The 26,470-nt window shown below is 40.9% G+C and overlaps 1 protein-coding gene across 17 annotated transcripts in view; it reads left to right on the top strand.

Annotated features, from left to right (window-relative positions):
- plekha5 (pleckstrin homology domain containing, family A member 5) overlaps positions 1-26,470 on the top strand; it is a 344,620-nt gene that overhangs the window by 209,498 nt on the left and 108,652 nt on the right. The window lies entirely within an intron of this gene.

Below are 26,470 nucleotides of genomic sequence, written 5' to 3'. Positions count from 1 at the left end.
CCTGGACTAAAACTCCCAAGTCTCTGTACTTCAGACTTCTAAATTTTCTCCCCACTTACAAAATAGTCCATGTCTCTATTCTTCTTACCAAAGTGCATGCCCTCACACTTTCCCTCGTTATACTCTACCTGTACTTCTTTGTTCACTCTCCTAACCTGTGCAAATCCTTTGGCAGCCTCCCGCCTCAGTTGCTACTTGTTCCTCTACTTATCTTTGCCTTGTCTGCAAATTTAGAATGCCCTCAATTCCTTCATCTAGATCATTATTGTATAAAGTGAAAAGTTGTGGTCCCACCACTAACCCTTGTGGAACACCAATTGTCAGTGGCTGCCATCCTGAGAAAGACCCTTTTATCCCCTCTGTCTGCTTTCTGCCAGACTTCTATCCATGCTTGCCTCTTCCCTCTAACAACACCGGCCCTTATCTTACTCAATAGCGCCTTTGTGTCACCTTGTCAAAGGCCTTTTTGAAGTCCAGATGGATAAAATCCATTGGCTCTCCTTGGTCTAATCAGCTTGTTACTTCCTCAAGGAATTCGAGCAGAAATTTTGGGCATGACCGCCCTTTGATGAAACCATGCTCTTTCAAGTATTCAGAAATCTCATTGTTTACAGTAGATTCCAAGATCTCACTCACGACCGAGGTTCGGTTAATCGGCCTGGAAATTTTGCCTCACTTTTGCCATTCATATATCGAAAGAAACTCTTCCTTTATATTACTGGCGAGCTGACCCCCATATTTAATGTTCTCCCTCCTTATCTTTTTTTTGTTGCCCTCTGTTGCTGTTTGTAACCTTTTGGTTTCCCACTGCCATTAGCCACCTTACATGCTTTCTTTTTTGCTTTTATGCTATTCCTGACTTCCCTTGTCAGCCATGGTTGCCTCATGTTTCCTGTACTATGCTTCTTTTTCCTCGGGATCAATCTCTGCTATGTCTTGTAAATTATTTCCAGAAACTCCTGCCATTGCTGTTCCACTGTCTTTCCTGCGAAACTCTTATCTCGGTCATGGGGTCATAGAGATGTACAGCACGGAAACAGACCCTTCGGTCCAACTCGCCCATGCCAACCAGAAAGCCTAACCTAATCTAGTCCCGTTTGCCAGCACTTGGCCCATATCCCTCTAAACCCTTCCTATTCATATACTCATCCAGATGCCTTTCAAATGGGTTAATTGCACCAGCCTCCACCACTTCCTCTGGCAGCTCATTGCATATGTGCACCACCCTCCGTGTGAAAAAAAATTGCCCCTCAGGTCTCTTTTAAATCTTTTTCCTCTCACCCTAAACCAATTGCTTCTAGTTCTGGACTCCCCCACCCCTCTTCCCTGGCTTTTCCTTACCACCTTTCTTAAATAGTGGCACCATGTTAGCCAACCTCCTCTCTTCTGGCACCTCATCTGTGACTATCGATGATACAAATATCTCAGTAAGTGGCCCAGCAATCACTTTCTTAGCTTTCCACAGAGTTCAACGGTTCTGGGGATTTAACCACTTTTATGTTTTTCAAGACATCCAACACCACCACCTCTGCAATATGGACATTTTTCAAGATGTCACCACTTATTTCCCCACATTCTATATCTTCCATGTCCTTCTCCACAGTAAACACTGATGCAAAATGCTCGTTAGTATCTCCCCCATCTCCTGCGGCTCTATACATAGGCCTTGCTGAGGGGCACTATTCTCTTCCTAGTCACCCTTTTGTCCTTAATATATTTATAAAATCCCTTTTGATTCTCCTTCGCCCTATTTGTCAAAGCTATCTCGCGACCCAATTTTTCCCGCCTGATTTCCCTCTCAAGTATACTTTTACTGTCTTTATACTCTTCTAAGCCATCACTCGATCTCTGCTGTTGATATCTAACATATATGTCATTTTTTCTGAACCAAAGCCTCAATTTCTGTAGTCATCCAGCATTCCCTACACCTACCAGCCTTCTCTTTCATCCTAACAGTATTTGCTTCCCGGGTTCTCATTTTTGAAGGTTTCCCATTTTCCAGCCATCCCTTCACATGCGAACATCTGCCCCCAATCAACTTTTGAAAGTTCTTGTCTAATACCATCAAAATTGGCCTTCCTCTAATTTAGAACTTCAACTGTTAGATCTTGTCTATCCTTTTCCATAACTATTTTAAAACTAATTGAATTTTGGTCGCTGGACCCAAAGTGCTCCCACATTGACAGCTCAGTCACCTGCCCTGCCTTATTTTCAAAGAGTTGGTTCAATTTTGCACCTTCTTTAGTAGGTACATCCACATACTGAATCAGAAAATTTTCTTGTACATACTTAACAAATTCCTCTCCATCTAAACCCTTAACACACTGGCAGTCCCAGTCTACATTTGGGAAGTTAAGATCCCCTAACATAACTACCCTATTATTCTTACAGATAACTGAAGTCTTCTTACAAATTTGTTTCTCAATTTCCCACTGACTATTAGGGAACCTGTAATACAATCCCAATAGGGTGATCATCCCTTTCTTATTTCTTAATTCCACCCAAATAACTTCCCTGGATACATACCCAGGAATATCCTTCCTCAGTACAGTACAGCAGTAATGCTATCCTTTATCAAAAATGCCACTCCCCCCTCCTCTCTTGCCCCCCACCTTTCTATCCTTCCTGTGGCATTTGTATCCTGGAACATTAAGCTACCAGTCATGTCCATCTCTGATCCACATCTATGTAATTGCTTTGATATCCCAGTGCCATTTTTATAACCATGCCCTGAGTTTATCTGCCTTTCTTGTTAGGCCTCTTGCATTGAAATAAATGCAGTTTAATTCATCAGTTCTATCTTGTTCTCTGCTTTGTTCTTGCCTGCCCTGAGTGTTTAACTCGCTCCTTTTCCCAACTGTACCAGTCTCAGATTGATCTCTTTCCTCACTATTTTCCTGGGTCCCACCACGCCCTCCCCCCCCCACTCCCCACCTTCCTAGTTTAAATCCTCCCATGCAGCTCTAGCAAGTCTCCCTGCCAGTATACTAGTCCCATTCCAATTCAGGCGCAATCTGTCTTCCTTGTACAGGGCACGTCTACTACAGAAGAGATTCTCCCCTGCACCAGCTCCTCAGCCATGCATTCATCTGCTCTATCCTCCTATTCCTACCCTTACTAGCTCATAGCACTGGGAGTAATCCAGATATTACCAATTTTGAGGACTTCCTTTTTAAATTCCAGCCTAACTTTCTATATTCTTCCTTCAGAATCTCATCCTTTTCCCTTTCTATGCTGTTAGTTCCAATGTATACAATGACCTCCTGCTGGTCCCTCTACCCTTTGAAGACGTTCTGCACCCTCTCTGAAATATCCTTAATCCTGGTATCAGGGAAGCAAAACACCATTCTGATTTTTCATTGCTGGCTGCAGAAATGTTTGTCTGTGCTTCTGACTAGAGAGTCCCCTATCACAATCAATCGCTTGGAACCCGACATACGCCTCATTATATTAGAGCAATTCCCAGTACCAGAAACTTGGCTGTTCATGCTATATTCCCCTGAGAGTGCATCAGCCCCTACATTTTCCAAAACAGTATACTTGTTTCAGATGGGGATAGCCATAGGAAACTCCTGCACTACCTGCCTGCCCTTCCTGCCCTTTCTGGAGTTAACCCATCCACCTGACTGTATCTGTGGTTTTTCTCCCTATCTATATCTGCCATCCATCAGACCCCATAGCTCTTGTAAATTCCTCATTGCCTCTAACTGCTGCTCCAGCCAATCCATGTGATCTGATATGATTCGCAACCAAAGACACTTCCTGCAGATGTAATCATCAGTAACCTGGACACACTCCCTAAACTCCCACATCCCAGCTCCTCCCTCATGCCTCTGTGATTGCCTTTATTCAGCTGAAACATGGTTACCTCTGATTCTATTTTCTCCCCCTCAAATTGCAGGGTAAATGTAATCATTATTATCACTGCTTCCTAAGGGTTCCTTCACCTTTGTGAATTTTGCCTCATTGCACAAAACTTCATCCAGTATTGTCTGTTCCCTAGTGGGCTTCACCACAAGCTGCTTCAAAAAACATCTCATGGACATTTCACAAATTCCTTTTTTTGCAATCCACTACCAACCTGATTTTCCCAGCCCACCTGCATATTGAAATCTCCCATGATTACTGTAACTTTGCCTTTCCTACACATCTTTTCTGTCTCCTGGTGTATCTTGTGCCCCAGCACCTCACAACTGTTTGGAGGCCTGTACATAACTCCAACTATGTTTTTTTTTACCCTTGCGGTTTCTGAATTCTACCCACACATTGCGATTGCCTTAGAAATATCCATGATGTCTGCCTTAATTACTTTCAATGCAAATGGTTTGAACATTTGAGTTCTGTGGTTTAGTTCCTGAGTTGGCTTTTTTAAGTGAATCTGGTTTTTATTCTGAGTAGACATCTCCAAAAATCCTACACAGTAATTGAGATTTCTGCAAAACATTCAAAGCATTTAATTATGTGACCATAATTATGTCCAAATGTTCTTTAACTTTGCATGTGCCAGATTCTCTGACCTTAATTCATTTGCTGTTTTGCGATGCTTTTTGAAAATCTGACATACCCATCTATTTTATCCAAGAGGTTAAACAATGCACTACCAAAAATGCTTTAATATTTGGTGGTGAGACATTGTTAATCTTGCCAAAATTTTATTGTCAGAGATCTGAACTTTCCTGGAAAATACCAACTGATACTTCCTCTGTTTTTAACCAAAACATGGCAAGTCAGCGTTGAACATATTTGCCAATAATGTCTTAACAGCAGATTGTGAAAGGTCCAAAACAGTGATCTCAAGGTTGTAGGCACTGCCTGTGCAAAATGTAAATCACTGTTTCTCAGCACTTTTCAAACAAGCCTTATTAGGAGATGTAGTATAGATCAGTAGGAATACCCATTGGGTATTGCAGATCTTTGTTTCAAATACGACTACAGTAACAACAGAGTATACTAAAATCTGCAAAATTAGATGTTAATCATGCATGAAATACTTCCAAATAAAAGTGTAAAACTTATGGGTGTATATCCAAGGTGTTCCATTGAAATTGTTCCATTGAATTCCATTGAAAATGATATGAATAAGATGCCATTAGTTTATCATCTGAGGGTGACACGTGTAACAAGGATCACCCACAAGGACTATTTCCATTAGAAATTCAGGCTATGGCAGCGCAACCTCATTGATTATCAAACCTCATTCTGAATTTTATGCTTCACCTTTATATTTTTCATCATAGTCTTAAAGGCTTGCTTGGTGTACTTTTTAAATTAATATAGTCATGTATTGAAAGGAAGCATCCCAAGAAGTCCTCCCTAGTGTAGTAGTTAAAGGCTAGTTTAGCATTAAGGCATACAAACTAGAGTAACTTGATTCTGAACCTGTGTTGAGATAAGTTATCATAACCAGAATTGAAATTGAGTTGCTGCATTTGCCATCAGTGACCTTGTGCGGGTTAGCATTCATGGCAATGCTCTAACCCAATTGTCAACTTATTTGTTTTTCAGGGAAACCTAAATTTTCCCAATGGGTTTAGTGATTCAAATAAGTCAACCCAATTGTCTGAGTCCTCTATCACCAATACTTTGTTTAATTGGAGGGTAGGAAACTGAAATATGTTCGGCCACTCATTCAGCAATTCTTGGTTGTACACACATTTAGATTACAGTATTTTCAAGTAAATTGATGGTGTGAAGTCATTCTTCCACACATTTTAAGTGGTTGCCTCTGAAGAGGTTATAACTAGCACTTTGTAGCATTAAAACGTGAAAAATGTGTTTTACTTGATGAATCTTTATGGAGTACGCTCAGCTGTTGCTTTTAGAGAAGATCGTTTCTTCAAAAGCTGAAGCTGCTTATTGTAACTGCTTATTTAAAATATTGGTATCTCTATGCCCCCCCCTATACAAAATGCCTGAAAAGTGAACATCACACTTTCAGCTAAACATGTTGTATCCCTCTTTTGCATTTGTATCCCACTTCCGTTTCTAAACCCATCACTACTCCGAACTTCTCTTTTTTGTAATTCAGGTTCTTATAATAAAGTACTGAATACAACTCCATTTTAAGATGAGTCCTTGCCAAATGAATTCTTTTTTCTACATGTAATTCCAATATGTGTTGTTTCTGAATTGTTCGCTTTACTTTGTAGGGAAAGGAATTGATTTTTCATCTTCTGTTAGTTATTTGGGGCTGGCATATATGAGTATTTGGCTCCTGAGGCAACCCCAGTTGAATAGTGTCTCAATATGCATGAAACATGACTGTGCAAAACATTGTAAATCTACCAGTACTAACTGTGTCACTTCAAAGTAAAGCTTTTTCAAGGATAATTCTGCAAAATTCTACTTTCAAAAGTTCTTCATTTATCAAAAACTGTTAAGCAAGCATCATTCTTGCGTAATGATGACTGGTATTTTTCTCATCTGACATGTGGAATATGTAAGCAATTGACATCTGCTTTGTTTGTATCGGTTCTGAGACTCCATCTCAACCTTTAGTTATAACTGCCCTAGTTTTAATGGGCTTAGAATGAACCTATTTCTGCACATCCACCTTCAGCCATTAAAACATCTCTTTAAATATAATGTATATTTTTCAACCTCACTTCCTACCCTCAAAAGTTCCTCAAATTATTGTGTGAAATGTGTCAAATATATCAAGTAAAACATTAACTTCTAAAGATTTGTGCTAAACAGTTGTTATTTCATAAAGACACCAATCAAAATAATTTCTTTATGAAACTGTGATATTTCTTTTTGAATGCAAAACAATTTGAAAGTAATGAAATTGTATCTGTAGGTCAATGATCAGTGCGTTGATCCATTTCTATTCTCTCAACACTTTTGAGAAGTTAAAGAAAGGCTGTATTGTATTTGATTTATTGATGGTGTGATTTTAAATAGGTCAATTTAACCAATGTTTATGGGTTCACATTGCCACCACAAGTGCACACACAGGCTGAATTTGAGATTACAACCAAACTAATTTAGTTGCAGTAATCCAATAAGGTACTAGCTTTTCCACTATCCTTGAAAGAGAAACTTGCCTGAATCCATGGAATTACAGCTAATGGGAAAATAATAATTTCAAAACATTAGTTTACTCATCAGTGCATCTAACAGTGGTGACAATGTCTCTGTTTTTGTTGCAGCAGAACATACAATTATATCATTATTTGGTCATACTTGTGCACATTTAGGCCTTTGCAATTGTCATGCTAAAAGTGTATAAAAAGAGAGTTGATAACATGCAAAGAAAATGGGTGAACAGGATGTATAAGTGGATCGCCCCTATTAATAAGATTGAAGGATTGTGGAATGAATAACAAAAAATTGGAGAAGAAATAAATCAGAATGGATAAATTCAATGTCAGGTCAGGTACAGGAAAATAAAGAAATAGGGAGAAAAACTTAGAGAAAAACAGGAAGGCAGGTAGTTTTTTTTAGAAAGGTGAAATTTCTAATATCTCCATCAGCAATCAGGAATGATATCCAAATTTAGTACCAGTTCATCCAGCATGAAAGGAGTTACAAATGATAATTTTAATTGGTTCTTAGTGAATGTGGATCCTAAGCATAAAACATGTAGCTTGCCAGAACTTCAGAGATGTTAAGAGTTTGTGCTGAATCAAAATAGGTTTTGTTTGCAACTAATAGCTCTGTTTTGCTGTTAAAATAACAGACCAGTGATGCACAGTGATTTGCATAGTTAACTGCCAATATCCAAATGTTGCTATCCAGATTCAGTCCACTGTTAAAATAATGTTTTACTCTCCACCTCACTTTGAACATGCATTGAATGTCATGAAGGTACTGTTACTTGATGGTATTTCCAACATTTTGAGAAGGGATAATTACAGTAAGCCCGGATACTTTTCGTATGATGTAATTAGTACTAATAATTGCTTGTCATTCTCCATGGCACTGAAAGTTATAGAGTCATAGATGTTGGCATATTGTGTGCAATGTGGTCTTCCTTTCTATCGGAAAGATGTTGTGAAACTTGAAGGGTTCAGAAAAGATTTACAAGGATGTTGCCAGGGTTGAAGGATTTGAGCTATAGGGAGAGGCTGAACAGTCTGGGGCTGTTTTCTCTGGAGCATCAAAGGCTGAGGGGTGACCTTATAGATGTTTACAAAATTATGAGGGGCATGGATAGGATAAATAGGCAAAGTCTTTTCCCTGGAGTCGGGAAGTCCAGAACTACAGGGCAGCGGTTTAGGGTGAGAAGGGAAAGATATAAAAAAGATCTACAGGGCAACGTTTTCACGCAGAGGGTGCCAGAGGAAGTGGTGGAGGCTGGTACAATTGCAAAATTTAAAAGGCATTTAGATGGGTATATGAATAGGAAGGGTTTGGAGGGATATGGGCCAAGTGCTGGCAGGTGGAACTAGATTGGGTTGGGATATCTGGTCGGTGTGGATGGGTTGGACCGAAGGGTCTGTTTCCATGCTGAAAAGTTTGAAGTCACATTCCTTGAGACTTCTATTACTTGAGACGATAAAAATATTGAATATTGAATTTAAATAATTTTTTTCCTTCCAGTCTCCTTTTAATCGTTACTTATTCTAATCATATTCCTCTCATTAATTCTTTTTCTGTATGCATGATCCATCTTTTATTTCACCGTTCTACTAAACCACTTGACAGTTTATTTCCCTGTTCCTTGAATTTAGTTGATTGCCTGCTTGCTCAACTCTGTTTGTTTCGCCATATTATTTTGTAGCTCCTGCATTTTGAAGCTGAAGAGTAAGAGTCTAACTGCCAAGAGATGCTGTTAGATTCTGTGCAACAGCAAATATGGTGCATTATATTTTACTGTACGGGGTGGGTGCATGAAGTTGGCACTGGCGTCCAAAATAGTCAAATATTTTATTTCATGCACCAATGCTACCAGCATTTATTTTGAGTACAATAATTCACTTTTTAGAAATCTCAAGATGACATCAATTATTACAGTGATTATGAGCTAATAGCTTCAGTTACTACTGACCGTTTAACTTTTGAGTACTGTGAGAGGGAGCGATGAAATATTGAAAATCACTGTTAACTGTACACATTTTAGATAAGGCTGCCTGCACTTTTGAAACAACACTGAACAGGATGACAGAAATGATAATTGAATACAAGTGTGTTGAGGTTTAATTTTACTTTAGAAAACACTTCAAATATTTTGTGGTTGACTGCTGTATCCTCATTAGCCAGTTTGTTAATATATTTGTGGTCCATTAAGCTTTTATGAAATGTCCAATCTTGCTGTGAGGTCAGTTACAATAAACTAGGTAAAATTAAAGTTCATCTTGACTATTGTATAGGAAATATGCATGCAAAATCTTTCCAATTGCTTTGAGTGATTTGCAACTTCAATTAAGAATCCAAAACACACTGCTCTATTAGAATAATCTCTGAAGTATGAGTAAAATAATTCTGTGGACGGTTTGTATTGTTGCAAGCATTTTGCTAATTAAAAAGCTTCATAACTGTCTTAATTGTAAAATACACTGTAGGAAGCTGCTTCAATTTTATTTCCTGTCATTGTAAGAATTGTAGATGACCTGGTTGTCTTGGTTCTTGATCTTGAATATTGTCATCACTTAACATAGTGAATTGAAGAATGTTGACTCTTTGAAGCTAATTGCATGTGCAGTTTGAATTATTCAGCTGCTGCTTATAGTTGCAAGTTGACTGAGATGGAGGATTGAAGTATTAGACTTGTTGCATTCTTTTTACATTCAGTTATGATTACTCCATGAATTCTGTATTTTACATGGCTATCACATTCAAATTGATATTTCAATTTTTTATGAATATCATAATGATGTTTAAAGCTGGTGCATATTGTTTCTAACATGATGCAGTAATACATTCGCTCTGACCAGTTTGGAGGTCAAACGTTGAGAAAGATGCAAAAGTGGAATCAATATATTAGCCACTTTTCTCTGTAAATGTTTTAAAATAGTGATTCTAAATGCATCTGAAAGTTAGTGTGATTTAATTGCGAGGAAGGAATGAATGAATTATGTAGTTATCTATTTCATAAGTTGTGTTTTCTTTATCCCTGTGTCAATTATTTAATCTGTTTCTGAAGATCACTTTAAAAGAGGGCAGGCTTCTCTGTATGTTGGAGATAGTAAGGACTGCATATACTGGAAATCAGTGTGGAGCTGGAAAGGCACAGCAGTTCAGATAGCATCAGAGGAGCAGGACAGTCGATGTTTCGGGTCAGGACCCTTCTTCAGGACTGGGGAGGGAGAAGGGAGCTCAAATAAATAGAGGAAAGGAGATAGGGCTGGAGGAAAAGTAGGTGGGGTGGTGATAGGTGGATGAAGGAAACATAGATGGGATGGTGATAGGTGGATGCAGATAGAGTATAGTTGTGAATCGTCAGTGGGAAGTTTGGAGCGGATAGGTGAGAAGGAAGATGGACATGGGATGAGGTTGAGGGTTGGGGACATTTTGAAGCTGGTGAACTTTATGTTGAGGCCATTGGGCTGTACACCCCCAAGGTGGAATTTAAGGTGTTGTTCCTCCAGTTTACCTGTGGCCTTATTTTGACATTGGAAGAGGCCCAGGATGGACATGTCACCAGGAGAGTGGGAGAAGAAGTTGGAATGGCTGGCAACTGGAAGTTGCTGTTAATTGGAACATACAGAATGCAGATGCTCTGCAAACTAGTCCCTAAGCCTACACTTGGTCCCTCTGATGGGAGCAACGGATGCAATAGATTAGGTTAGAAGAAGTGCAGGTGAATCTCTGCCAGATTTGGAATGATTGTTTGGGGCCTTGGATGGAGGTAAGAGGGGAGGTGTAGGGGTAGGTATTGCACTTTGTGGTTGCAGGGAAAGGTGCCAGGTATGGAGGAGAGGTTAGTGGGGAGTGTGGAATTGATGATGGAGTCGAGGAGAGAATGGTTCCTGCAGAAAGCAAATAGGGTGGGGAAAGAAATTTCTTTTTGGTGGTGGCGTCTGACTGCAGGTGGTGAAACTGGATGATCCATTGGATTTGAAGATTGGTGATGTGGTATTTGAGGACCAGGGGACTCTATCCTTATTGAGGCTGGGGGGAGGGATTTGGAGTGCAGAGGAGCGAGAAATTGAGGAGATACGGTTGAGGGCATTATTAAACACAGGAGAAGGGAAATTATGGTCCTTGAAGTAGGAAGACATCTGGGATGTCCTGGAGTGGGATCCTTCATCCTGGGAGCAGATGCGGTGCAGGCAGAGGAATTGGGAGTATGGAATTGTATTTTTATAGGAGATGGTTGAGAGGAAGTGTATTCGAGGTACCTGTGGGACTCGATGAGTTTGAAATGGATATCTAAGTCGGTTACTGGAGATGGAGACAGAGAGGTCCAGAAAGGGGAGGGAGGTGTCAGAGATGGTCTGAGTGAATTTGAGGTTTGGATGAAAGGTGTGGGTGAAGTTAATGAACTGTTCAAGATCCTCGTGGGAGAATGAGGCAATGCCAATGCAGTCATCAATGTAGTGGAGGAAAAGGCGAGGGATGATGCTGGTGTAGCTGTGGAAGAGGGAATGTTCCACGTTTCCTATAAAGAGACAGGCATATTTCGGACCCATGCGGGTACCCATAGCCACCCCTTTGGTTTGCAGGAAGTGGGAGGAGTCAAAGGAGAAATTGTTGGGGGTAAAGACCAGTTCTGCCAAGTGAATGAGAGTTTTGGTGGAGGGGGACTGGATGGGCTTGCGGGAGAGGAAGAAATTGAAGGCTTTTATGTCCTCCTCAAGGGGGATACAGCTGTAGAGAGACTGATTGTCCCTGGTGAAGATGAGTGTTGGGGGCTGGGGAATTGAAAGTCTTGGAGAATGTAGAGAACATGGGTTGTGTCCTGAATGTAGGTGGAGAGAGTTCCTGGAACAAAGGGAAGAGGCCGGATTTGAGATAAGAGGAGATGAGTTCAGTGGGGCAGGAGCAGGCAGAGACAATAGGTCGAACCGGGCAGTCAGGTTTGTGGATTTTAGGTAGAAGATAGAAACGGGCAGTGCAAGGTTGGGAAGCCATCAATTTGGAGGCTGTGGAAGGGAGATCTCCCGAGGTGATGAGGTTGTTGATAGTCTGGGAAATGATGATTTGGTGATAAGAGGTGAGGTCTTAATTGAGGGAACAGTAGGAGGGGGTGTCAGAGAGTTGAGCGTCTGGCCTTAATGATGAAGTGGTCAGGACGCCATACTAATACTGTGCTACTCTTGTCAGAAGGTTTAATAGTGAGGTTAGGGTTGGAGTGGAGGACAGTGCATTGTGATGGGGAGAGGTTGGAATAGGTGAGAGGGGTGGAGAGATTCAGGCAACTGATTTTGTGATGGCAGTTGGAGTTGAAGAGATTGAGGGAGGGTATGAGGCAGGGAGGGAACGTCCAGGAGGATGGAGTTTGTTAGAGACAGGAGAAAAAGTCTTCAGAGAGTGGGTTGAATCCAAGTTTGAAGAAGTCGGCACAGAGGCGGTGGAAAAAGAGCTTGACGTCTAGACATCTGCGAAACTCATTGACATATCACCATCCCAGCTACCTTTCCACCAGCTCTTCCCATTTTTTTCTGAGCTGCCTTTGCCCTCCTGATGAAAGGTCCTGACCGGAAAGGTAGCCTTTCCTGTTCCTCAGATGTGATCTGACTTGCTGTGCCTTTTCAGCTCCACATATTCTCTGTGCATTGTTGAGTGAATACTGATGAGGTAGAAGTTGCTCAATTGAATTGAATATAATTGAAGTTGCTTCAAAACTTCGATTGTGTCATAGAAGTCATGAAGGAAGATGTGGATGAATATATTATGTGCTGGTTCTGTCAAATCTCAAGCAACCATGTTCCTGAAATCACAAAGCATGGAAACCAAACTTGTCAAAAATATCCAGCAGATTTTTCTTTTCGGAATTTCTGAAAAATTGGAGACAATCATTAGATACTTAGTGTAGGTTCTGTGTTTGGAAGTTCCACGGTATAAGTGGGGGCAGGGACTTTTGAGATTTGAACAGAAGATTGTTATTGAATCTTATATAAATTTGCATAATGTATAATTACATACAGTAAAGAGTTGTTGGAGATTGGGCTGCTTAATCAATGCAGTGATTGTCTGCTGAACACATCTGGTAGTTTTTTTTCTTTCAAGCTTTGAAAACATATCAGAACTTCAAGCACTGTATTTGGGAATAAAGAACTCGATAAAGCAGAAAAATGAATAAATGTTATGCAGAACAAAGATTATTGTTGAGAATGTAATTAACAGGGTTGCAGTCCTGTTGGAGCACACAGTGCAGAGTTCTGGCATCTCCAATGAAAAACAGAGGAAGCTTATTTTTATGACTGTTTAATTTTAAACTGCTGAAACATCTCAAACTTTGGTACTTATACGCCTGCTGGTTAGCCAAAAAATTAAATGGCTTTTAAAAATACCTAAAGTTTCAGTGTAGCTAGTTTTGTTTCTTCTTTATCCACCCCATAATTGTGCTTCCTTGTCCTATCACCTTGGGTTATCATATTGAACAATTGAAATATGACTAATGAGAAGTGATATAAATCTGAACCTCATTTTTCAAGAACTTTATCATGGTGGAAAAAAGAATATGACATTTATTTTAACAATGTTGTAGCCTTCTTTTTGGCTGTGCTTTAAAAATAACTTCGAAATAGATAATGATACAATTTTTCTTACTTTCTGGATCATTGCACCATTATTTGTAGTCATTAATTTTTGAAAAATGGAAACATATTATTGTAATGAAAATCAACTTACGACAGTACTATGGCTTTGAGGCGTATTTTGTTGTGGAATTTTTTGAAGAGAGGATTTGCATTGGATAGGCATATGGAGGATAGTGGGCTAGTGTAGGTTAGGTGGGCTTGGATCGGCGCAACATCGAGGGCCGAAGGGCCTGTACTGCGCTGAATTCTTCTATGTTCTATGAGCCACAGGTGTGAAGATGTCTCCTCCAAGCTGATAAAATAAATAGCTTGTGAGACCCGGGCTTTGTTTTAAGTTCGAACAATAAAAGCAGCATGAATGGAAAGAGTCAGGCTCCCACAGGACCAGGATTTTAGTTTAGCTTTCAGCAGTTGTTGGGGTTTTGAAGTTGATTGTGGAAACAGCTAAAAGCTTGGGTTCTCTGCCTGTTGCCAGAATCGCATGTGAGACAACCTGTTTTACTGACTTTGCCTTTGCCAAGTATGTGTTTATGGGATGTTACTATATTGGAACAGTTGCTGCTTAGTAGCTAAATCTATTTTTCCGTTAAGTTTTCCAATACAATTAAAGTTATACCAATTCTACTTTCTTTTCTTTGTATTTTAACTGTAGAGTAAGAATAAAGTGTGTTTTGCTTAAATCCGAGGAGTGTAACAATCGAATTACATCTGGAACACAACAGCTTACCCTTGCCCTTAAATAAGATAAAAGTTCTTGTCTAGACTATCTCCTTGATATATTTGAAGTGGGTTTGGTCTGGTCCATAACAAAATCTATACCACGCATTATTTTAATGGAAGATGTGAGTGATGCTGTTACAAGCCCCACATTGATGATGTAAGAAAGCTGAGACAGTGTGGAACCAGTGGCAGAGGGGGTTGAAATAATGCAGTGCCAAGGAGCTGAGGAAAGTCTCACAAAGGAGTGCAAGCCTGGACTTGCATTATTTCTTTCCCACAAGTAAGCAGGATTGCAGGCTCCTAGGATAAGGGAGTGGGTTACATCATGTTTGTGTTTGTGTCTGTCCATCTGTTCCTGTGTGTGCAGCAGAATCTGACTCCAATTAACTCCAATTATCCAGGATAAAGATTTTGTTCTGGCAGGACCATATTGTAATTGGTATGTCATTGTCACCTGATGTTATAATTGTCTTGTCATAATCAATTTTGGGATCTGGAAAATCAGGATCCTTAAGGACAAGCCCAGTAGCAACAGGCCTGAAATTTGCACTACTATCATTACCCAGAACCCCAGGAAATTGGCAACTGGATTGAGTGATACACAGCAGGCAGGAGAAAGCCAGCTGAAAGAAAAAAGTGGTGGATGCACCTTCTGGAAAAGTAAATTGGAAGACAACTGTTGACTCTGTGAGGTCACTATAGAAAGCAAGCTAGTCGACCATCTCAGTGAGGCCCCTTGTGGTGCAAACAAATGGTTCATGTCCTTTTGTCTTAAGTGCACATGCCCCGTCCCTAGAAGCAATTGGTGAAGCCAAAGAGGAATTCTAATCCTGACTACATCCTGAATTCTAATCTAGCCCTGACTACACATTGCCTGTGATTTACAAAGGGAGATTCTTCTTGGTGAGTTCATAGCCAGACTCGAGAGAAACCTCTGGAAATACTTCATTGGCAAGGAAGATAGAGGAAAAGCAAACATTTACAGAGTTCTCCTTTCTGACAAAAAATCCAGTACATAGTCTGGTTGAACCAATTTTGCCAAAATGCAAGAGCTTGTGACAGTATCTTTGTTCCAGACATTGGCCACAGAGGACATTGTCTATTCCCTTGACTGTACTATACCTGATTATAACTGCATTTCTTTTTGTATCCTCCTCTTCAATGAGTCCCTTTTTTAAAAATAAACCTACTGGTCTTTGAGTTTTTAATATGTTAAGTAATTTGTATAGCAATAATTCACTCAATATTTCCTCAAAAGATAACTTTTTATCCCAAGACCAGCCAAGTGACCGTCATCAGATTTGCATCCTGTGTTATATCCTTCATTCAGTTGGGAGCAAAACTAACAGTGCTATAGGTGTAGTCTCTCTAGGGCCCTATGTATGTAAATGTAGCAGCACTTCATTGCCCGAACAATAAAATCCATCATTCCAATTCTACCACCTCACACTTCTCAATAAATCTCAGTGGCACAATACTCACTTTTTGTACTTCTTTTATGAGGACAGCACTATACCACAAGTTTATGCAGTCTTTCTCCGTTTAACTTGATTATCTGCTTTTTCCAATCTTCCTGCTAAGAGAAAAACTTCAGGCATTCTGATGTTATACTCCATTTGTCAAATCTTTGCTCACTGACTCATTTATTTGTCTCCCTTTGCAGACTCTTGTTACCCTTTCATAACTTGCTTTCCTACCTAGCTTAGTATAATTAGCAAGTCTAGATACCACATAGAGTTCCTTCATCCAAGTCATGAATATAGATTGTAAGTAATTGAGGCCAAGCACTGATCTCCATAACATTCTGCTGGTTATGGGTTGCCAACTGAAAAAGACCCATTTATCTTCACTGTTTCCAACTGACTAACAAATTGTGAATCTGTGCTAACAGGTTTTCCCCAACACAATGAGCACTTACTTTACCTTTTGGACTGGTACTGGCTCTCCTTTCTTCATTCTGCTTGTTACATCTTAAAAGATTGCAAGTTAAGGAAATAAAAATCCTTTTCTACTTTAACTTCAGTAATGGATTGAAGCATTTTCCTTACGGGAGAAGTCAGGCTAAATGACACAGTTTATTTTCTTTTTGTCTCTTTCTTCTTGAATAGAAATATTATATTTGTGAATTTCCAATCTATGCATGAACAAATGTGAGTAGGCAATCCTTGAGCCTACTGAAGCATTTGGTAAGGTTATGGCAAATCATTGAGTTGTTATGATTCAGAAGTAGGCCGTTCAACCCAACGTGTCTGCACGGGTTTGTTTTTAGATTAGATTAGATTCCCTACAGTGTGGAAACAGGCCCTTCAACCCAACAAGTCCACACCGACCCTCCGAAGAGCAACCCACCCAGACCCACCTCCCTCCGACCAAAGTACCTAACACTACGGGCAATTTAGCATGGCCAATTCACCAAACCTGCACATCTTTGGACTGTGGGAGGAAACCGGAGCAACCAGAGGAAACCCATGCAGAAACTGGGAGAACGTGCAAACTCCACACAGACAGTCGCCCAAGGCTGGAATCGAACCTGGGACCCTGGTGCTGTGAGGCAGCAGTGCTAACCCGTCTCAAAGCATTTTGTCTTGTTGCCAATTTCTTGCATTTTTCCCCAAAATATTTCTATTTAAGTTCATCATATTATGCCTCTTGAATGCCCCAGCTGAATTTGTCTCCATCACACTTCCAGGCAGTGCATTCCAGGCTCAAACTACCTGCTGTGTGGAAAAGATTTTTCTTGTCTCTCATTTGCTTCCTATACATTGAATCATAGGGTCATATAGTCCTACAGCACAGCAACAGACCCTCTGGCCCAAATTAGTCTATGCCGACCAAAATGTCCATCTACGCCAACTCCATTTGCCTGCACCTGGCCCATATCCTTCTAAACCTTTTCTGTTCATGTGTTTATCCAAATGCCTTTTAAATGTTGTTAATGCACCTGCCTCAACCACTTCCACTGCTAGCTCATTCCATAGGTGTACCACCCTCTATGTAAAAAAAAGTTACACCTCAGGTAGCTTTTATTCTTTGCCCTCAAACCTTGAACTGATGCCCTGTAGTCCTTGATTTCCCAACTGTGGGAAAAAGATTGAGTGCATTCACCCTATCTGTTAGGTTCTTTTCCTGAGGTTTCACACACGAGATACAATTCGCAAACACTAACTTATGCAAACAGTTAGTTTATTAAAGCTGATACAAGCTAGGTGACCACATTGACCCACTTCGCAGGTGTGCAAAGAGGAGTCAACGAAACCCTGAATAAAATAAACACATCCCCTTTATAGAGGTCAGTTGGCAATGCTCAGATACTCTGGCCACTCCCTCTCAGTCACATGCCACTCAACCCCCAGCCACTCCCCCATAGTCACATGCCACTCAAGACAACCCCAGCCACTCCCTCACAGTCACATATTACCCAAGGTACAATGGTAGAATGAGATCATCCTCTGAGATAATGTAAATGTAAAATGCCCTAATCCTGTGGAATCGTTACGCAAATGATTTCCTGATTTGGTGATTCCCCAAGACAATGTAGGTGTGATATACCTAGCTTTGGGGAAATGACTGTGAAAGCATTTCTGAATGGAAGAGGTTGAATGAAAGTTTAATTTGACAATGGTAGAGGGAGTAGTAGCAAATGACTGTCTAAGTGGGATGGGAGTTGTCCGCATTCTTGCATGAATGTCGTCCCCACTCACTTCCAGAATGTTCAGTCAGTGCAGTTTAATCCTTAAATTACAGTAATGTCCAGAGAGATATTCCAATTTAATCTTTTAACATTACATATCCGTGCCCCTCATGATTTTATACACTTCTGTAAGATCCCCCCCCCCCAGTCTCCTATGCTCCCAATAAAAAGGTCCTAGCTTGTACAACCTCTCCTGTTCCAAAATTCTTCAAAATTGGGCTGTCTGGTTCTCAACCTTCCATCAACAGAATCAGTTTCTGCCTATCTATTCTGTCCAGACCACTCTTGATTTTGAAAACTTCCAGGAAATATCCCCTGTACTTTCCATGCAAGAAGGAAAACAATCCCAGTATCTCAATCTAACCTTATAACTTAGGTTTCCTATCCCTGAAACTAAGCTTGTAAACCTTTTCTGTGGTCTCTTCAATACAATCCGAATTAGTTAATGTACGATCCCCAATGTCCCATTCAAATGCAGCATAATCTCGCTACTGTTGTACTCTTTTAGTATCATGTACTCATTTAGTATCTGATATAACATCAGCCCCTCAAAAAAAAGTGTGGTAGTGGGGTTTCAGCAAAGGTAATTTCGTTGAACATCAAGGAAGCGTGGTTAAATTCTTTCTTAGAGTCATAGAGATGTACAGCATAGAAACAGACCCTTCGCTCCAACCTGTCCACACCGACCAGATATCCCAACCCAATCTAGTCCACTTGCCAGCACCCGGCCCATAACCCTCCAAACCCTTCCTATTCATATACCCATCAAAATGCCTCTTAAATGTTGCAATTGTACCAGCCTCCACCACATCCTCTGGCAGCTCATTCCATACACGGGCTACCCTCTGCGTGGTCCCTTTTATATCTTTCTCCTCTCACCCTAAACCTATGCCCTCTAGTTCTGGACTCCCTGATCCCAGGGAAAAGACTTTGTCTATTTATCCTATCCATGCCCCTCATAATTTTGTAAAGCTCTATAAGGTCACCCCTCAGCCTCCAACGCTCCAGGGAAAACAGCCCCAGTCTGTTCAGCATCTCCCTATAGCTCAAATCCTCCAACCCTGGCAACATGCTTGTAAATCTTTTCGGAGCCCTTTCAAGTTTTGCAACATCTTTCCGATAGGAAGGAGACCACAATTGCACGCAATATTCCAACACTGAGATGATTGGTAAACAAGAACTATAAGCATCTTCCTTTGTGCTTAATATATGTCCAAACAGTTTTCCCAGTAAATAGAGTCATAGAGTTAAACAGTACGGAAATTGACCCTTTAGTCCATCTCATCTACATTGACCGTTGAGTAATAGAGATGTACAGCATGGAAACAGACCCTTCGGTCCAACCCGTCAATGCCAACCAGATATCCCAACCCAATTGAGACCCACCTGCCAGCACCTGGCTAATATCCCTCCAAACCCTTCCTGTTCATATACCCATGCAAGTACCTCTTAAATGTTGCAATTGTAACAACCTCTACCACTTCCTCTGGCAGCTCATTCCATACACGTACCACCCTCTGTGTGAAAACGTTGCCCCTTAGGTCCCTTTTATATCTTTCCCCTTTCACCCTAAACCTATGCCCTCTATTCTGGGCTTCCTGACCCCAGGGAAAAGACTTTGCCTATGTACCATATCCATGCCCCTCATAATTTTGTAAACCTCTATAAGGTCACCCCTCAGCCTCCGACGCTCCAGGGAAAACAGCCCCAGCCTGTTCAGCCTCTCCTTATAGTTCAAATCCTCCAACCCTGGCAACATCCTTGTAAACTTTTTCATGTTTCATAATGTCCTTCTGAAGATCAGATTTGCCCACAATATTACAACAGTGGCCAAACCAATGTCCTGTACAGCCGCAACATGACCTCCCAACTCCTGTACTCAATACTCTGACCAATAAAGGAAAGCATACCAAATGCCGCCTTCACTATCCTATCTACCTGCGACTCCACTTTCAAGGAGCTATGAACCTGCATTCCAAGGTCTCTTTGTTCAGCAACACTCCCTGAGACCTTACCATTAAGTGTATAAGTCCTGCTAAGATTTGCTTTCCCAAAATGCAGCACCTTGCATTTATCTCAATTAAACTCCATCTGCCACTTCTCTGCACATTGGCCCATCTGATCAAGATCCTGTTGTAATCTAAGGTAACTCTCTTTGCTGTCCACAACACCTCCAATTTTGGTGTCAGCTGCAAAGTTACTAACTGTATCTCTTATGCTCGCATCCAAATCATTTATGTAAATGACAAAAAGTAGAGGACCCAGCACCATCCCTTGTGGCACTCCACTGGTTACAGATTTCCAGTCTGAAAAACAACCCTCCATAACCACCCTCTGTCTTCTATCTTTGAGCCAGTTCTGTATCCAAATGGCTATATTCTGAAAGATCTAACCTTGCTAATCAGTCTCCCATGGAGAACCTTGTTGAACGCCTTACTGAAGTCCATATAGATCACATCTACTGCTCTGTCCTCATCAATCCTCTTTGTTACTTCAAAAAACTCAATCAAGTTTGTGAGACATGATTTCCCACGCACAAAGCCATGTTGACTATCCCTAATCAGTCCTTGCCTTTCCAAATACATGTACATCCTGTCCCTCAGGATTCCCTCCAAAACTTCCCACCACCGACGTCAGGCTCACTGGTCTATAGTTCCCTGGCTTGTTCTTACTACCCTTGTTAAAGAGTGGCACCACGTTAGCCACCCTCCAGTCTTCCGGCACCTCACCTGTGACTATCGAGAATGCAAATACCTCAGCAATCACTTCTCTCACTTCCCGCAGAGTTCTCGGGTCCACCTGATCAGGTCCTGGGGATTTATTCACCTTTATGCATTTCAAGACATCCAGCACTTCCTCCTCTGTAATATGGACATTTTGCAAGGTGTCACCATCTATTTTGCTACTTTCTATATCTTCCGTATTCTTTTCCACAATAAATACCGATGCAAAATACTCATTTAGTATCTCCCCCATTTTCAGTGGCTCCACACAAAGGCCGCCTTTCTGATCTTTGAGGAGCCCTATTCTCTCCATAATTATCCTTTTGTCCTTAATGTATTTGTAAAAACCCTTTGGATTCTCCTTAACTGTATTTGCTAAAGCTATCTCATGTCCCCTTTTTGCCCTCCTGATTTCCTTCTTAAGTATACTCCTACTTCCTTTCTACTCTTAAGGATTCACTTGATCTATCTTGTCTATACCTTACATATGCTTCCTTTTTCTTAACCAAACCCTCAATTTCTTTAGTCATCCAGCATTCCCTATACCGACCAGCCTTTCCTTTCACCCCGACGGGAATATACTTTCTTTGGACTCTCGTTATCTCATTTCTGAAGGCTTCCCATTTTCCAGCCGTCCCTTTACCTGTGAACATCTGCCCCAATCAGCTTTCGAAAGTTCTTGTCTAATACCATCAAAATTGGCCTTTCTCCAATTTAGAACTTCAATTTTAAGGTCTGGTTTATCCTTTCCCTTTATTATTTTAAATCTATTAGAATTATGGTTGCTGGCCTCAAAGGGCTCCCCCACCGACACCTCAGTCACCTGCCCTGCCTTATTTCCCAAGAGTAGGTCAAGTTTTGCACCTTCTCTAGTATATCCACATACTGAATCAGAAAATTTTCTTGTACACACTTAACAAATTCCTTTCCATCTAAACTCTTAACAGTGTGGCAGTTCCAGTCGATGTTTGGAGAGTTAAAATCCCCTATCATAACCATCCTATTATTCTGACAGATTGATGAGATCTCCTTACAAGTTTGTTTCTCAATTTCCCTCTGACTATTAAGGGGTTTATAATACAGTCCCAATAAGGTGATCATCCCTTTCTTATTTCTCAGTTCCACCCAAATAACTTCCCTGTATGGCTATTGAGGGAGTGCAGCGTAGGTTCACGAGGTCAATTCCTGGAATGGCGGGACTACCCTACACTGAAAGACTGGAGCGACTGGGCTTGTATACTCTTGAGTTTAGAAGACTGAGAGGGGATCTGATTGAGACATATAAGATTATTAAAGGATTGGGCACTCTGGAGGCAGGAAACATGTTTCCGCTGATGGGTGAGTGTCGAACCAGAGGACACAGCTTAAAAATATGGCGTAGACCATTTAGGACAGAGATGAGGAGAAACATCTTCACCCAGAGAGTGTTGGCTGTATGGAATGCTCTGCCCCAGAGGGCAGTGGAGGCCCAGTCTCTGGATTCATTTAAGAAAGAGTTGGATAGAGCTCTCAAGGATAGTGGAATCAAGGGTTATGGAGATAAGGCAGGAACAGGATACTGATTAAGGATGATCAGCCATGATCATATTGAATGGTGGTGCAGGCTTGAAGGGCAGAATGGCCTACTCCTGCACCTATTGTCTATTGTATTTCTGGGAATATCCTCCCTCAGCGCAGCTGTATTGCTATCCCTTATAAAAAAATGCCACTCCCCCTCTTCTCTTGCCTCCCTGTCTGTCCTTCCTGTAGCATTTGTATCCTGGGACATTAAGCTGCCAGCCCTGCCCATCCTTGAGCCATGTTTCTGTAATGGCTATGATATCCCAGTCCCATGTTCCTAACCATGCCCTGAGTTCATCTGCCTTTCCTGTTAGGATCCTTGCATTGAAATAAATGCAGTTTAATTAATTAGTCCTACCTTGTCTCTACCTGCCCTGACTGTTTGACTCCTTTCTGTTCTCAACCTTTTCCCTTCCTATGTTGTTGGTTCCAATGTGGACAATGACCTCTTGCTGGCCCCTCTCCCCCGTGAGAACATTCTGCACCCTCTCTGAGACATCCTTGATCTTGGCGCCAGGGAAGCAACACACCATTCTGATTTTTCGCTGCTGGCCACAGAAACGTCTGTCTGTATCTTGGACTAGAGAGTCCCCTAACACAATTGACCTCTTGGAACCCGACATACCCCTCACTGTATTAGAGCCAGTCTCAATACTAGAAACTTAGATATTTGTGCTACATTCCCCTGAGAATCCTTCACCCCCTACATTTTCCAAAACAGCATACTTGTTTGAAATGGGTATAGCCACAATAGGCTCCTGCACTAGCTGCCTATCTCTCTTACCTTTCCTGGAGTTAACCCATCAATGTGACTATCTGAGACTTTTCTCCCTTTCCTGTAACTGCCATCCATCTCATACTGTTGTTGTTGCACATTCCTCATTGCTTCTTACTGTCTCTCCAACAGATCCATTCCATATGATAAGATTTGCAACCAACAGCGTTTATTGCAGATATAATCCGCAGTAACCCTTCAACTCTCTTTAAACTCCCACATCTAACAAGAAGCACATATCACTCTACTAAAGGCCATTTTTGCTCCTTCACAATCTTCAGACCCAGAAAATAACACTCTCTTATTCCTCGACAAAATACTGCCCCAGGTTAAATTAATAGTTATGCCTTATATTTTAAGTTTATGTTGCAAACGTTTCGTCCCCTGGCTAGGCGACATCATCAGTGCTTGGGAGCCTCCTGCAAAGCGCTTCTTTGATGTTTCCTCTGGTGTTTATCGTGGTCTGTCCCTGCCGCTTCCTGTTGTCAGTTTTTGGCGAATACCTTTTTGCAGTTCATTACAAGGGTATACAGGAAAGCCACACACACAGACCAAGTCCTAAACCTGCACCCCTGGGTCATTTTGTTCGACGCAACCACTATCAGTCCTACCCTGTTCACCTTACCTCCGTTTTTGGCGAATACCTTGTATCGGTGTTCCTCTTCTTCTTTTTGCAGTTCTGGTGTACTGCAGTGTGTTGTGGCCCTTTTGAATAGTGTCCTGATGCAGCTTCATCATACCACAACCAAAAGGACTAGCCACACTACCATACATCAGGAGCATCTCGGAATTGACAGCCAGACTACTCCGACCCCTAGGACTCATAACGGCACACAAACCAACAGCCACGCTCAGACAACAACTCACCAGAACGAAGGACCCGATACCCAACATGAGCAAAACGAATGTAGTGTACAAAAATGTGGACTTCCCTACCTGGGAATAAAGACCTTGGCTATTCACCCTATCTATGCCCCTCATGATTTTATAAACCTCTGTAAGGTCACCCCTCAGTCTCTAAAACTCCAGGTGAAAAAAGCCCAAACTAATTCAGCCTGCCACGCTATCTCAGACCCTGTAATCCTGGCAATATCCTTGTAAATCTTTTCTGAACCCTTTCAAAGTTTAACAACATCTTTCCTATAGTAGGGAGACCAGAATTGAGACAGTATTCTAAAAGTGCCTCACCAATGTCCTTTACAGCTGCAATATGACATTCCAACTCCTATACTCAGTGCACTGACCAGCGAAGATGAGCATGCCAAACACCACCTTCATCACCCTGTCTACCTGTGACTCCACTTTCAAAAAAACTATGCACCTGCACCCCTGGGTCATTTTGTTCGACGCAACCACTATCAGTCCTACCCTGTTCACCTTACCATCATGCAACACCTCACATTTATTTGAATTAAACTCCATCTGCCATTCCTTGGCCCATTGGCCCATCTGATCAAGCGTACTGCAGACTTCAATTTTAATAAGGCTTCTTGCTACCATATAAAGTCAAATTATGCGTTGATCTCCCCTCACCTCTTCACTTCAGCTCTTTGTTTTTGGACCAAGACTGTTTACTGAAGTTTGAAACTAAGTGAACCTGGGAGGGACTCAAACTGAGTACTGGAAAGCCAGGGTTGCCGGATAGCATCATCAATGAAATCTTCCATCACTTGGCTGATCATTGAGGGTAGATTGTGAATATAGATGTGGGTGGATTGGACTGATCCCACCTTTTTGTGCACTGGATATAGCTGGGAAATTTCCCACATGGTTGAATAACTATCTATATTTTGTTGCTGTAGTGGAACAACTTGACTCAGCTTGAAGAGATTGACAAGTGTTTAGTGTTTGAGCTGAAATTTTGTCAGAATAGTCTTCGCTGTATCTAGTCCATTTAACAATATCTGATATAAAATTGAATTGAATTGACTGAAGACTGGCATCTGTGATGACACTGAGAATCTTGGTGTAAGGCGAGGATTGGTCACTTGACACTTCATGGTAAAGATATTTTTAAATATTGTGAGTTTTTTTGCACTGACATATTGGGCTGTAACATCAATGAAGATTGGGGTCTGTGAAGCCTTCTCTTCTAGTTGATTGTTTGTGTGTCCATAATTCATGACCGCAAAATGGACTTCACAGCTTTCATATAATCTGTTGGTTGTGATGTTCCTCTAAGCCTGTATTGTAACACTTCTGCTGTCCAGCATGTAATCTTATAGCTTCGCTAGATTGTCACCTCAGTTCTTAACTAAGCTTGATGCCGTTTCTGGCATGTTCTCCTGCACTACCTTTTAGTGTTGATCACATGGCTTGATGGTGATGGTAGAGGGAGAGCTAAAGCAGATTATGAAATCTGTGTGTTTGAATACGACTACACCTCTGATTAATAACATGTCTTGGAAGCGTGTGAAGTGATGAATTATCTAGTCTATTATCTGTTGTAATTGGAATGATTCAAATTAAGTAATATTCTTAGTGCAAAATATTTCAAAGGAAACTATCATGCTTTTAGAATTAATTTAGCTTTAACTTGCCATAATATTTTTACACTTATTTGTCTCACTTTACTTTTTGCTTTGATTCTTCCTTTGTTTAATTAAGATGCAAGTTGTAACAAACGAGTGAAAAGGCTGATTTAATGGATCATTAAATATTATAATTCATTTCTCGATTTCTGTTCTTCTCATCCGACCTCTCCCTCAAATTTTCATAGATTCTGCTAAAGCTGGAAGAGTCGTTGTGGACCTTTTAATAATTGCTGACAATGCAAAATTCTTAACCATTCTAAGTGAGGTTCCAGCATTCTTCTTCATTGCTCCCCTACTCCTCCTATAACATTTCACTTCAGCGAAGGCTTCCATATTTTTTGATACACTGAAGTTATTCAAAAACATGATAATACTTTTGGTAGGTGTGTACAACTATATTTTTCTTAACTCTATTTGCACAATGCATCCAAATTTATTGATGAGGGAAAATTGTGGAAGAGAAAACCGTGCTTTTTGTCCATATTTCATTAATTTATCCAAAATAGAGTTGATAAATCAGTTGCAAATTATTTCAGTAGCTTGGCTTTGAAGATGTAGATCCCATTCATTTGTATAGATATTGTATAGATCTCAAAGCATGATTGGAGCATCTTATAGGACATGGGGCTTTGGTGGGAAATGTGGTAGAATTGTGCTCGACCTCCGGTGAGGTCTATCTCCATGTCAGGAGCAACTTGCTGCATCTTTTAACGAATACCAAACCTTGAGGTGAAATTCTTTCTAGGCAGTGACAAATTGTCTATCAAGGAGTATTGTTGCTTGTTAACAACTTCATTAACTGCATATTTCACTTCATT

The sequence above is a fragment of the Chiloscyllium plagiosum genome, chromosome 23, assembly GCF_004010195.1.
Source record: "Chiloscyllium plagiosum isolate BGI_BamShark_2017 chromosome 23, ASM401019v2, whole genome shotgun sequence".
In the NCBI taxonomy this organism is placed as follows: Eukaryota; Metazoa; Chordata; class Chondrichthyes; order Orectolobiformes; family Hemiscylliidae; genus Chiloscyllium; species Chiloscyllium plagiosum.
The sequence above is the reverse complement of the archived record's forward strand: the minus strand, read 5'-3'. Positions and strand labels throughout refer to the sequence as shown.